This window comes from Oryctolagus cuniculus, chromosome 7 (assembly GCF_051225735.1).
Source record: "Oryctolagus cuniculus isolate XC-2025 breed Fujian yellow rabbit chromosome 7, ASM5122573v1, whole genome shotgun sequence".
NCBI classification, from domain to species: Eukaryota; Metazoa; Chordata; class Mammalia; order Lagomorpha; family Leporidae; genus Oryctolagus; species Oryctolagus cuniculus.
The window spans coordinates 113,408,095-113,423,008 of record NC_142873.1 but is presented as its reverse complement, the minus strand read 5'-3'; the positions used below and the strand labels follow the sequence as shown (position 1 = coordinate 113,423,008).

Genomic DNA, 14,914 nt, shown 5'->3' with positions numbered 1-14,914 from the left:
TCAATTATCTTTATATACAGAAGATCAACTTAGAATATGCTAAGATTTCAACAGACTACATCTACAAAGATACACAAAGTATAGAGTACTGTTTCAGTAGTAGTTTTACCATTAATTCTCATAGTACAACATATTAAGGGCAGAGGTCCTACATGGAGGGTAAGTGCACAGTGACTCCTGTTGTTAACAATTGTCACTCTTTTTTGTGACGTCAGTAATCACCTGAGGCTCTTGTCATGAGCTGCCAAGGCTCTGGAAGCCTCTTGAGTTCACCAGCTCTGAAATTATTTAGACAAGGCCATATTCAAAGCGGAAGTTCTTTCCTCCCTTTGGAGAAAGATATTGCCTTCTTTGATGGCCCGTTCTTTCCGCTGGGATCTCACTCACAGAGATCTTTCATTTAGGTCATTTTTTTTCCAGCCATGTCTTGGCTTTCCATGCCTGTGAAACTCTCATGGGCTTTTTAGCCATATCCGAATGGCTTAAGGGCTGACTCTGAGGTCAGAGTCCTTTTTAGGGCTTTTACCATTCTATGAGTCTGTTGTGTATCCTGCAGAATCATTCTCTCCTTTTTAATTCTTTTTTTTTAACTTTTATTTAAGAAATATAAATTTCCAAAGTACAGCTAATGGATTACAATGGCTTTTTCTCCCACATAACTTCTCTCCTGCCCGCAACCCTCCCCTCTCCTACTCCCTCTCCCATTCCATTCACAAGATTCTATGAGCCTGCTGTGTATCCCACTTTCTATGTTGGATCATTCTCTTTCTTTTTTATTCTATCAGTTAGTATTTGCAGACACTAGTCTTATTTATGTGATCCCTTTAACTCTTAGTCCTATCATTATGATCAATTGTGAACAGAAATTGATCGCTTGGACTAGTGAGATGGCATTGGTACATGCAACCTTGATGGGATTGGATTGACATCCTCTGGCACGTTTCTAACTCTATCATTTGGGGCAAGACCAACTGAGCATGTCCCAAATTGCATATCTCCTCCCTTTCTTATTCCCACTCTTATATTTAACAGAGATCACTTTTCAGTTAAATTTCAACACCCAAGAATAAATGTGTGTTAATTACAGAGTTCAACCAATAGTATTAAGTAGAACAAAAAAAAATACTAACAGGGATAAAGTATTAAGTTGTTCATCAACAGTCAGGACAAAGGCTGATCAAGTCACCATTTCTCATAGTGTCCATTTCACTTCAACAGTTTTCCTTTTTGGTGCTCAGTTAGTTGTCACTGATCAGGGAGAACATATGATATTTGTCCCGTTGGGACTGGCTTATTTCACTAAGCATGATGTTTGCTAGATTCCTCCATTTTGTTGCAAATGACCAGGTTTCATTGTTTTTTTTTCACTGCTGTATAGTATTCTATAGAGTACATGTCCCAAAATTTCTTTATCCAGTCTACTGTTGACGGGCATTTAAGTTGATCAGTTTTTCATTTAAATTTTGTTTTATATAAGATGAGTATAGCTACTCCTGTTCATTTTGGTTTACATTTACATGGCATATCTGTTTCCAGCCCTTCACTTTCAGTCTATGTGTACCTTAACCTGTGCAATGAGTTTCTTGTAGGCAGCACGTAATTGGAAATCTTGTTTATATCCATATGGCTAGCCTGTATCTTGTGACTGGAGAATTTAATCTATTCAGATTCAAGGTTAGCATTGTTAGATTAAGATTATCTACTGATGGTCTGATTACTGGTTGTTGGTTGTATCTGCTGTATTCAGCATGTGTTACCATGATGTTTACTTCCTTCAGCATTTCATGGAAGACTTGTCTGGTGGTTATTAATTCTCTAATTTGTTCTTTGTCTGGAAAATACTTTACTTTTCTTTCTCTTCAAAAGAATAACTTCAGAGAAATAATATTTTTTGAAAGTTTTTTTTCAAGAACTTGAATATTCCATTTCATTTAATTCTCTTCTTGTTTGTAGGGTTTCTGCTGTAGGCCAGCTGTTAGGCTAACTAGTTTTCCTTTATATGCATCTTGACACATTTCTCTTTTTTTCTTTTAGATTCTCTCCTTTTTCCTAATTTTTATCAATTTGACTATAGTATGCCTTGGAGAATGTCTTTCTTGGTTGAGTCTTGTGGGGAGCTTTGAGCTTCCTGTATCTGGATGTCATCATCTGTTTCATGACTTGGGGAGTTTTCAAATATTATTCCAGTCAATAGGTGCTCAATACCTTTCTTCTTCTCTCCTCCTTCAAGTTTCTCTATAACATAATTCTTTGTTCACTTAATGGTATCCCATAAGTCACAAAGGAAATTGCCATTCTTTTTGATTCTTTTCTCTTTACATTTGTTTGCCTGAGCTATTTCCCCCAGATCAGAAATTCTTTGAACTGCTGGTCTATCCTGCTGTTAAATCTCTCAAGTGCATTTTTTGTTACATTGATGGAAATTTTCAGCTCTAAAATTTGGTCTTTTTAATGCTTCCTTTTTGTTGAATTTATTTTTAAATACATATTTATTTTATTTGAAAGGCACAGTTACAGAGAAATCTGAAGAGACACATAGCAAAGGATCTTCCATCTGCTGGTTTACTCCCCAAATGGCCACAATGGCCAGAGCTGGGCCGTGCTGAAGCTAGGAACCACAAGCTTCTTCCAGGTCTCCCATGTGGGTACATGGTTCCAAGGATGTGGTGGGGCATCTTCTGCTGCTTTCCCAGGTGTGTTAGCATGGAGTTGGATTGGAAGTGGAGCAGCAAGGAATCGAACTGGTGCCTATATGGGGTGCCAGCATTGCAGTTGGTGGCTTAACCCACTAAACCACAGTGCTGGCCCCTTTTTGAATTTCTGTTTCATGTCATCTTTTGTTTTCCTGATATCCTTGAACTGTCTATCTATATTCTCTTGCATGTCATTGAGTTTATTAAGATAATTATTTTGATTGATTTTTCAGGCATTTAATAAAGTTCCTTCAATGAGGATCTATTTCTGGAGAACTATAGTGTTTTTTTTTTGGAAGTATCATGCTTCCTTGCTTCCTCATGTTTGCTGATTCCCTACCTTTATATCTTCGCATCTGGAATAAAAATGCCTTTATAAAATTAGAGTAGGTTACATTGTAAAAGGTTTTTTTGGTTTAGATTTAATGTGAAATGTCGTTTGGGTAGTTGATTTGGCTTTGGCTGTAGCTGTGCCCAGAAATGTAACTTCTTCATGACTTCTTCAGCAGCGAACAGTGTCTGCAGTGTCAACATATGTCACAGTTGTGTAGTCTGCAGCACGTTGTAGAGGTAGTAGTGTGGCTTTGAAGTGGACATGCGCTTCTCAGAGTGTGTGTCTTTAGTCCTCAGAGAATTGAGTACCAATCACACTGGACCTGTTGATAGCTGCAGTCATATTTCTGGTGCTGTGGGACAAAGTGCTGTTGCCTTGTTCCACCATGCAAGTTTGAGTTGTGCTGGAGCTTATGGAATCAAACATTTTGGCCTTTGGACTACATGATGTGGATAGGATCTTCCACAAATTCTCTTGTGTGGGTGTGACTAAGACCGGGGCTTATAGCACCAAGAGTCAAAGGCATGGCTCTGGGACATGGTAAGGAGATCTTGCTCCAGTTCCACGGTGTGAGTAAAGGCTTCACTGAGGATCGTGCATTGGTAGATGAGGGTCTGGAGCATAGAATGCAGGTAGGCTCTTCGCTAGGTCCTAGGGTATGTTTCAGTGACTCTCTCCCCAGCAAGGCGGTGTCTCCTGGCAGGAGAGCTGGTTAAGGAGTGGTGGGTGGAGGCAGAGGGTGGTGTACTTTGTTTCTCTCTACTGGGCTTCAGAGCCTGCAGTTTTTACAACTCACTGCTTTCTTGCCAGAGTTTTTCCTTCGATCAGTCTCCTCAGTGCTAACACCTTGTATATAAGAGTCTTTTCCTGGAAAGATGTCATCCCCCAGCCAAGGAGTCAGGAAAGAAGTGGTGGGCACTGGCAGCAGGCAGTGGTAGCAGCATGCTTGTTTTTTGTCTCTCTTTGCTGGTTTTTGCAGTGTCTGTACTATTTGCAGTTCTCATCACTTCTTTATTGAAGTGTTCCTTCAGTCAGTTTCCTCAGTTCTATAGAACCCTTTCCTTGGCAAAATAGTGTACCCTTGCCAGGTCTAATATGGATGCAAAAAAATCAAAATATTATACAAGTGCATCCAATAATTTATGAAAATGATTGTGTACCACAAATTATTAATCATAAATATGCTAGGCAAGTTTCACATCTAAAAAGCCAATTAATTTAATCCATCACATCAATAATGTAAGAAAAGGAAAAACACGTGATCATATCAATAGTTGCAGAAAAAGAATTTGGCAAAATTCAACACTACTGCATAATAAAAACTCTCAATAGGCTGGTGCCACGCTCACTAGGCTAATCCTCGACCTGTGGCACTGGTACCCCAGGTTCTAGTCCCAGTTGGGACACCCGTTCTGTTCCGGTTGCTCCTCTTCCAGTCCAGCTCTCAGCTGTGGCCTGGGAAGGCAGTGGAGGATGGCCCAAGTCCTTGAGCCCTGCATCCACATGGGAGAGCAGGAGGAAGCACCTGGCTCCCGGCTTCAGATCAGCGCAGCGCACCAGCCGTGGCGGCTATTTGGGGGGTGAACCAACAGAAGGAAGACCTTTCTCTCTGTCTCTCTCTCTCACTGTCTAACTGCCTTTAAAAAAAAAACTCTCAGCTGACTTGCCCCAAATGGTAGAGTTAGAAACATACCAGGGGCAATGCCATCTCACTATTCCAAGTGATCAATTTCAGTTCACAATTGATCATAATGAAAGGACTAAGAGTCAAAGGGAGCACATAAACAAGTCTAGTACCTGCTAACACTAACCGATAGAATAAATAAAGGGGAGAGTGATCCAACATGGGAAGTGAGATACTCAGCAGACTCATAGAATGGCAGATGTCCTAAATAGCACTCTGGCCTCAGAATCAGCCCTAAAGGCATTCCGATCTGGCTGAAAAGCCCATGAGAGTATTTCAGGCATGGAAAGCCAAGACACTCTGGCAAAAGATCTCTGTGAGTGAGATCCCAGTGGAAAGAACAGGTCTTCAAAGAAGGAGGTACCTTTCTCTGAAGGGAAGAGGGAACTTTACTTTGACTATGACCTTGTCTAAACAAGATAAGAATCGGAGAACTCAGAGGGCTTCCATAGCCTTGGAAACTCATGACTGGAGCATAGGGAGATTACTGATGCCATAAACAGGAGTGTCAATTGGTAAAGTCAACAACAGGAGTCGCTGTGCACTTACTCCTCATGTAGGATCTCTGTCCTTAATGTGCTATGCATTGAGATTTAATGCTATAACGAGTACTCAAACAATATATTTCACTTTGTGTTTCTATGGGGGTGCAAACTGTTGAAATCTTTACTTAATGCACACTAAACTGATCCTCTGTAAAAAAAAAAAAAAAAAAAGAAATTATCAACTCCCAACTTGACTCTCACTGGGATTAAACATGACAATAGGTCTGATCTGATTTCATCATCATTTAAAGAAGATCATCTATTATTTTTCACTTTATGTTTCTGTGTGGGAGCAAACTGTTGAAATCCTTACTTAATGTATACTAAGCTGATCTTCTGTATATTAAGATAATCGAAAATGAATCTTGATGTGAATGGAAGGGGAGAGGGAGTGGGAAAGGGGAGGGTTGTGAGTGGGAGGGACGGTATGGGGGGGAAGCCATTGTAATCCATAAATCGTACTTTGGAAATTTATATTCATTAAATAAAAGTTAAAAAAAAAGAAAAAAACTCTCAATAAACTAGGAATAGCAGAATCTTCTTCACGTTTATAAAAATAAATACAAAATGCCTATAATGAACACTTGACTAACCTCAAGGCTTTCCCACTCAGTCAAGAACAAAACAACTATGTTCCCTTGCACCACTGCTTCTAAACATTACACTAGAGGTCCCAGATCTTGCAATGATACAAGAAAAATAAATACAGGCTATACAGATTGAGAAGGAAGAAATAAACCACATTCACAGCTGACATGATAATCTATGCAGAAAATCCAAAAGAATTTACAAAGAATCCTGTGGCTAATAAGCAATTATAGAAAGATTTCAGGTTATAAGGGTAATAAAAAATTCAGTTGTTTTTCTACATGCCTGCAATGAGCTCTGTAAGTTGAAATTGAATACACAGCACCACTTATATTAACATGAAAAAAGAAATATTTAGATAAATGTATAACATTTATGCACAAGGTCTACAATGGAACAGCACAAAGTTCTAATTAATGGGATCACTGAAGAACTAAGTAAATGGATATTCCGTATTCATAGATAGGAAGAGTCGATATTGTCAAGATGTCAGTTCTATCCAATTTGATTTAAAGATTCAGTGTAATTTCAATCAAGTTCCCAGGAAGCTCTTTTATAGATAATGTCAATTTGATTTCAAAATTTATTTTACTTTTTTATTTGAAAGGCAGAGTGACAGAAACAAGCAGATGCAGAAAGACAAAGAGAGCTTCCATCTTGAGGTTCACTCTCCAAATGGCTACAATAGCATGGGGTGGATCAGGCTAAGGCCAGGATCCTGGAACTCCCTTTGGATCTTCTACAGGGTGGCAGGGGCCCAAATACTTGAGCCATCCTCCACTGCTTTCCCAGGCACATTATTGGGAAGCTGGATAAGAAGTGGAACAGCAAGGACTTGAACTGGTGCTCCAATATGGGATGCCTACATTGTAGGCATCTGCTTAACCTGCTGACCACAATACCATCACTGAGCCAGATGATTTTATAGATTATATGGGGATGCAAAAGACCCAGAATAACCAACAGATATTGAAGTGGAGGAATAAAGTTGGAGTACAGGCTCTATTCAACTACAAGGCATATTATAGGCCTCCGCTGGCTTAATAGGCTAATCCTCCACCTGTGGCGCCAGCGCAAGGGGTTCTAGTCCTGGTCAGGGCGCCGGATTCTGTCCCGGTTGCCCTTCTTCCAGACCAGCTCTCTGCTGTGGCCCGGGAAGGCAGTGGAGGATGGCCCATGTGCTTGGGCCCTGCACCCCGTGGGAGACCAGGAGAAGCACCTGGCTCCTGCCTTCGGATCAGCACGTTGCGCCAGCCACAGCGCGCTGGCCGTGGCAGCCATTGGAGGGTGAACCAACGGCAAAGGAAGACCTTTCTCTCTGTCTCTCTCTCTCACTGTCCACTCTGCCTGTCAAAAAAAAATAAATAAATAAAAAAAAAGAAAGAAAAGAAAAAAAGACATATTATAAATTATGGTCATCAAAAGAGTGAGATATTAATGAAAATATCAGGCAAATAGATCAACAGAACAGAAAACAGAACCCAAAATAGACCTGCATAAATACAGTCAATGACTCTTTGGCTGAGGAGCAAAGGCAATACAGTGGAGAAAAAAAAGTTTTTCGACAAATGGATCTGAAACAACTGAACATGTAAAGAAATGATTCCAGCACACATTGCAGATCTTTCACAAAATTTCACTCAAAAATGCATTCCAGAGCTCAAGTAAAATGAAAATTATAAACTATCAGAAGATAACAAGAAGGTAATCAAGATGCCCTTGGATCTGGTGATGACTTTTCAGCTGCAACACTGCTTTGGTTTCACTGTGTCCCCAAAAAGGATGAATTGGAGCTTCAGTCCCTCGGTAACAGTGTTAAGAACTGGGCCCTTCAAGCGGTAATTAGGCCATGAGGAGTCTGCCCTCATGAATGGATTAATGCATTATCAGGGGAGAAGTTTCCTTATAAAAGAACAGTCTTGAGTTCCTTTTGATGTCTCTCTCACCTTTTTTGATATATTCTAATGCATTGTGTTATGATACAGCAAAAAGACTCACAGATTCTGACACCTTGGTCTTGCATCCTAGCCTCTAGAAATCTGAGGAAATAAACATAAAATTACTCGTTCTCAGGTATTCTGTTAGAGCACCACAAAACAAACTAACAGAGAGAGTGAAACAACAGCCCATGAAAGAAATAATTGATAAAGTAGACTCCATTATGAAAACAATTCTGCTCTGCAAGTGGTACTATCAATAATAAAAAGTCGGGACTGGCATTGTGGCACAGCAGGTTAAACTACTGCCTGCAACACTAGCATCCCAAATGGGTGCCCATTCAAGTCCTCGCTGCTCCATTTCCAATCCAGTTCCCTGCTAACATGCTTGGAAAATCCATGAAGACTGGGTCCCTGCTATCCATGTAGGAGACCCAGAGTTCCATGTTCCTGACTTTGGCCTGGTCCAGCCTGGCCATTGTAGCCATTCTTGAAGTAAACCAATGGGTGGAAGATTTCTCTCTCTCTCTGTCTCTCTTTTGCTTCCGCTCTATATTTCTTTCTGTCTCTATAACTCTGCCTTTCAAATAAATACAATAAAAAATAATAGCAAAAAGAATAATGACAAGTTACATATGGGGGGGGAAATATTTGCAAAAAATATTAAAGTATTATATTTAAATTACATAAAATTTATATGTTGTATGTATAACAACTCCTTAAAGTGGAACAATTAGAACACAAATGATCTGATTAGAAAATGGAAAGAAGACCTTAACAGTCACCTCACAAAGCAGATATTCAGATGGCAAATAAGCAAATAAAAAGATGTACCACATAATAAATTTTCAGGGAGTACAAATTAAAATGACAACAAGATATCATTTCACTCCTATTAGAATGGCCACAATTCAGGACACTGTGAACACCAATCTTGGAGAGGATGTGGAGTAAACAGGGTAAGTTATAGCCAAATGTTACAGCCACTATTGAAGCAGTTTGACAGGTTTTTTTTTTTTCTTGACAATACTAGACTAGTTTTTTTAAAAAAGATTATTTATTTGAAAGGCAGAGTTACCAAGAGGCAGAGGCAGAGGCAGAGAGAGAGAAAGAGAGAGAGAGAGAGAGAGAGAGAGGTGTTCTATCTGCTGGTTCACTCCCCAAATGCCCACAACAGCTGGAGCTGGCCCAATTTGAAGCCAGGAGCCAGGAGATTCCTCTAAGTCTCCCATGTGGGTGCAGGGGCCCAAGGACTTGGGCCATCTTCTACTGCTTTCCGAGGCCATAGCAGAGAGCTGGATCAGAAGTGGAGCAGCCTGGACTCAAACCAGTGACCAAATGGGATGCCGGCACTGTAGGCGGTGGCTTTACCTGTTACACCACAGTGAGGGCCCCACTAAACATACTCTTACCATATACCATAGCAGTTTCATTCCTTGGTATTTTCTCAAAGACATTGAAAGTTTATTTCCACACAAACACTTGCATATGGATAGTTAAGGCAACTTTACTTGTAATTGTCACAATTGGAAGCAAGTAAGACGTCCTTCAGTGGATGGATAAATAAACTGTGGTACATGTAAACAATGGAATATAATTATTCAGTACTGAAAGAAATGAACTTTGAAGCCATGAAAAGATATGGAAGAAACGTGATGCTTATTGTTAAATGAAAGATGCCAAGCTAAAAGGACTTTGTAAAGCTTGATTTTAACTATATGGCATTCTGGAAAGTAAAACTAGAGAGAATAAAATGACCAGTGGTTTCCAGGAATTGTGAGGAGGGAAGAAGAGCAAAGATTTACAGCAGTGAAACTACTCTCTCTGATACCTTGATGGTGGATACATTTCATTATTAATACATCTATCCAAACTTATAGAATGGACAACACCGAGAATGAACCATAATGTAAATTTGTACTCTGGGTGATAATGATGTGTCATTGTAGGTTCACCAGTTGTAGCAAATGCGGTGGTGTTGATAATACAGGCAGCTATGAGTGTGAGGTGGGAAGCATATGAGAAATCTCTGTACTTTCCTGTTTTTCTGAACTTTCCTGTTTTGTTGTGTGGCTAAAACTTCTCTAGAAAATAAAATCTATAAAATAGTGAATGTAGCTTATTCCATGCACTTTTTTTATTTTTTATTTTTTGACAGGCAGAGTGGACAATGAGAGACAGAGAGAGAGAGAAAGGTCTTCCTTTGCCGTTGGTTCACCCCCCAATGGCCGCTGCAGCCAGTAAACTGCGCTGATCTAAAGCTAGGAGCCAGGTACTTATCCTGGTCTCCCAGGTGCGTGCAGGGCCCAAGGACTTGGGCCATCCTCCACTGCAATCCCGGGCCACAGCAGAGAGCTGGCCTGGAAGAGGGGCAACCGGGACAGAACCGGTGCCCCGACTGGGACTAGAACCCGGGGTGCCTGGGCCGCAGGCAGATGATTAGCCTATTGAGCCATGGCGCCAGCCTTATTCCATGCACTTTTGACATTTCTATTATGTATGCTATGTTTAAAAGCTATGCAAACTAAAATAAGTTCTTGAACATTGCTAAGACTTATTTTCCTTAGTTATATCATAGATATAATGATACTAAGAGTATTACTGTTTATATATTTAATTATATATGTGTATATATATATATGTAGAATTTTTTTAAAGAATACAACTTCATGCATTTAATATATACAGATTTGGGTACGGGGTGATCTTCCTTGCTTACCTCCCTCCTACCCATACTCCTGTCTTTCTTCATCCTCATCCTTTCATTCCCATTCTTATTTTTTACAGTGATCAATTTTCAGTCAATTTTTCTATTCATTTTACACAAAAATATACTCAAAATGGATCAGAGACTGAAATATATGACATGATATCATCAAATTACTATACATCTTTATAAAACCTGTTCATTAGGAGTAAGTGCACAGTGACTCCTGTTGTTGACTTTACCAATTGACACTCCTGTCTATGGCATCAGTAATCTCCCTATGCTCCAGTCATGAGTTTCCAAGGCTATGGAAGCCCTCTGAGTTCTCTGACTCTTATCTTGTTTAGACAAGGTCATAGTCAAAGTGGAGGTTCTCTCCTCCCTTCAGAGAAAGGTACCTCCTTCTTTGAAGACCTGTTCTTTCCACTGGGATCTCACTCGCAGAGATCTTTTGCCAGAGTGTCTTGGCTTTCCATGCCTGAAATACTCTCATGAGCTTTTCAGCCAGCTCCGAATGCCTTTAGGGCTGATTCTGAGGCCAGAGTGCTATTTAGGACATCTGCCATTCTATGAGTCTGCTGAGTATCTCACTTCCCATGTTGGATCACTCTCCCCATTATTTACTCCATCGGTTAGTGTTAGCAGGTACTAGACTTGTTTATGTGCTCCCTTTGACTCCCAGTCCCTCCATCATGACCAACTGTGAACTGAAACTGATCACCTGGAACATGTAGGATCTCTATCCTTAATGTGCTGTACATTGAGATTTAATGCTATAACGAGTACTCAAACAATATATTTCACTTTGTGTTTCTATGGGGGTGCAAACTGTTGAAATCCTTACTTAATGCATACTTAATGCATACTAAACTTACTTAATGCATACTAAACTGATCCTCTGTAAAAAAAAAAAAAAAAAAGAAATTATCAATTCCCAACCTGACTCTCACTGCGATTAAACATGACAATAGGTCTGCTCTGATTTCATCATCATTTAAAAAAAATCATCTATTATTTTTCACTTTATGTTTCTGTGTGGGAGCAAACTGTTGAAATCCATACTTGATGTATACTAAGCTGATCTTCTGTATATTAAGATAATCAAAAATGAATCTTGATGTGAATGGAAGGGGAGAGGGAGTGGGAAAGGGGAGGGTTGTGGGTGGGAGGGACGGTATGGAGGGGAAGCCATTGTAATCCATAAGTCGTACTTTGGAAATTTATATGCATTAAATAAAAGTTAAAAAAAAATCAGAAAACACTGAAAAAAAAAAAAAAAACCCTGTTCATTAGAAGAAGACTGGTAAGTAATTTTATCATATAATTAAAAGTCTTAGAAAATTTTGTTTAAAGAGACAGAATTCTATGGTTAGTTTTATAGCTGTCACCTGTCCACTGTAAAATAATCTTCCCTCTCCTATAAGTCAAACAACCAACTAGATTAAAGATAAAAGCAGGGGGCCGGCACTGTGGTGCAATAGGTTAATCATCCGCTTGCGGCGCCAGCATCCCATATAGGCGCCAGTTCTAGTCCTGGCTGTTCTCTTCCAATCCAGCTCTCTGCTATGGCCTGGGAAAGCAGTAGAAGATGGCCCAAGTGTTTGGGCCCCTGCACCCGCGTGGGAGACTGGGAAGAAGCGCCTGTCTCCTGGCTTCAGATTGGTACAGCTCTGGCCATTGTGGCCATCTGGGGAGTGAACCAATGGAAGGAAGACCTCTCTTTCTGTCTCTCCCTCTCGCTGTCTGTAACTCTACCTCTCAAATTAAATAAATAAATAAAATCTTAAAAAAAAGATAAAAGCAATAATATCTTATTATATTTTACTTATTCAACCATATCTCCAAAGGACACACTAGTGTTCCCTTTCTGCCAACATTTATTTGACTGCTCAGGCCCATTATAAATTTATCTAGCACTTTTTACAAACCACAAAGAATTAAGTTACAAATACAGGATCACTTAAGTTTCTTCTACCTCTGGCTCCTAGCCACCACTATACACCTTTATCTCACATGAATTGAGAATGCTATTCCAATTCCAAAGGCAAACTGTATGTGTAATTCTTTTTCTTCATTAATATGCAAATCCCAATGAACCAGCCAACCCACATTTTAAATACCATTGCAAAACTTCCAGAGTAACTGACTGCCACACCCTGTTAAGTGGGCTTGCAAAAATCAAACCCAATAAGAGTAGGGGGCATGAGAAAAAGCCTGAGAAAGGATTCAGCTGTGAGGAAGACATCAGTTCAATTTACTATGTAAATAATCCAAAAGTCTTTGAACTGTCTGGAATCTTACAGATCAGCTAGTTGTATAGTTTTCAAACTGTGCTTCAAGCACAGGAGGGGTGGAAATGGGACAGTGGGAAAAGCAGACTAAATTGGCAGAATAAAGAGTCTTCTTTTTCATGCAAAATAGCCTTGATGTTCTATTTTGGCTTTATATTAGTACATTAAAATAATAATGTCATTACTTACCAAAATTTTGATCAATAATGAACCAGCCAAATAACTTCATTTTCCAAGATATAGAATGACACCCAAAAAATGACCTGGTGCACATTTACACAGCCAGTTAGTGGCATTACTATAACTCAAATTCAAGTTCATGTCTCATGGGTTTCTGTTTCGTACAAAGAAACTGTATGTGTCTAAAAGTCACTTCCCAATTGTTGCTTATTTGTTTTTCCTGCTTTGCTCAAAATCATGTACTGGGTGCTAAGAAACAAAAATGAGATTATTGTCACATGGGAAAATCAGATCAGCAAACCCATGATAACACTACAGTGTTAGAAAGACCTGGAAGTACGCATGTGGTGCCCCAGAAGGAGGAAAGGGGATCCAGGTATCCGCCTGGGGGTGAGAGTGCAGGTGACAGCAGAGCAGAATCTTGGAGGATATTTAAATATGTGACAAAAAAGAGGGGTTTCCTTCCTGGATGTGGAACAACATTTGCAAAGATACTGCAGTGAAAGAAGGAATGTGTTCTACAAATGGCAAGCAGATTGATGTATAGGAAAGTAGGCTACAAGGGAGGAAGTTTCATGAGGGGTCAGGGGAGCGAGGCAACTAGAGGCCAGGTCACAGATGCCTAGGAAAGGCCCAGAGAAGCCAGGAGGGAGCCTCAAACCCCATCAGTGTGCTATTCAGCCCCTCTAGACTCCAGAGTGAAGGCCAGCCTTTGCTTTCGTCACATGATCTGACCACTCATCCCCTAAGGAATACACTGTGTTTCCAAGCCATTGTCTAACTAATTATCTGCAACATTTCCTCTGCTGTGCCATCCATAAGGTGGCATTTCTCAAGTTGACATCTTATGACAACTAATTAGTGATCTAGGGAAAGAGACCTAAGAAAAGTATGTAAGTCAGGTACTGGTTTCTATGTGTTCTCTCTACTCAACCTGTAAAATTATTCCAAGGAACAGAAAAAAATCAAGGCATTGTCTTGAGGATGTTGCAGGCAGTGGACACCCCAGCTAGACTTATTCCATACTGTTCCCTCTGTGCATGAAAGAATTCAAAGTGGAGGAATAAAGGTGTACAAGAAAACAGGATTTATTTGAAGCAAATGAAGGGGCCGGTGCTGTGGGGTGGTGGGTTAAAGCCTGGGTCTGCAGTGCTGGCATCCCATTTGGGCACCAGTTTGCATCCTGGCTGTTCCACTTCCAATCCAGCCCTCTGCTATGGCCTGGGAAAGCAGTAGAAGATGGCCCAAGTCCTTGGGCCCTTGCACCCATATGGGAGACCCAGAAGAAGTTCCTGGCTTCAGATGGGCTCAGCTCCAGCTGTTGCAGCCATCTGGGAGTAAACCAGCAAATGGAAGACCTTTCTCTCTCTCTCTCTGCCTCTGCTTCTCTGTAGTTACTCTGCCTTTCAAATAAATAAAATAAATGTGGCTGTGGAGCTGACTTAACTGATACATTAAACCTAACAGGCCCAGGGAAGCAGTTGAATGAATGCTAGAGACCAGTATCATTGAAGGTACAGCACTATAATTTAGTAATAACTGTTTGACTTGGGCAGGCAGCAGAGGGAAGCGACACATGCATTATGGAATTTGAATCATCTGCCTTAAAAAATAAGACTAATTAGCTGTTCACTGTCACATAAAACTTAAGCAGCACAGACCTCAGGATTGTAAAAAAATCAAATAAATTTCATTTAAAACCAGGGGAAAATAATGGAAGCTATTTGTAGGGCTCTTAGAGTGCTTTTCATCAGACCAGTCTAGCAGGACTGTCAAGATCATATCTCGAATCTTGTTAATGTGAACATGTATCATTCAAACCTCATCACTACATGAGCTAATTGAAATGAAGCAATAGGAACATTTAGGCTAGACTTGGGGCTTAAGACTTGTCTATTCAGTGAAGTTTAAAATAACTCTTCAGACTCCCTTACTCCAATTAGAGCAAAAAATCT

The 14,914-nt window shown here is 40.1% G+C and overlaps 1 pseudogene; it reads left to right on the top strand.

The window, feature by feature from the left end:
- The first annotated feature begins 3,551 nt into the window (after window positions 1–3,551).
- LOC100357916 (serine/threonine-protein phosphatase PP1-gamma catalytic subunit-like) overlaps window positions 3,552–14,914 on the top strand; it is a 118,521-nt pseudogene continuing 107,158 nt past the window's right edge.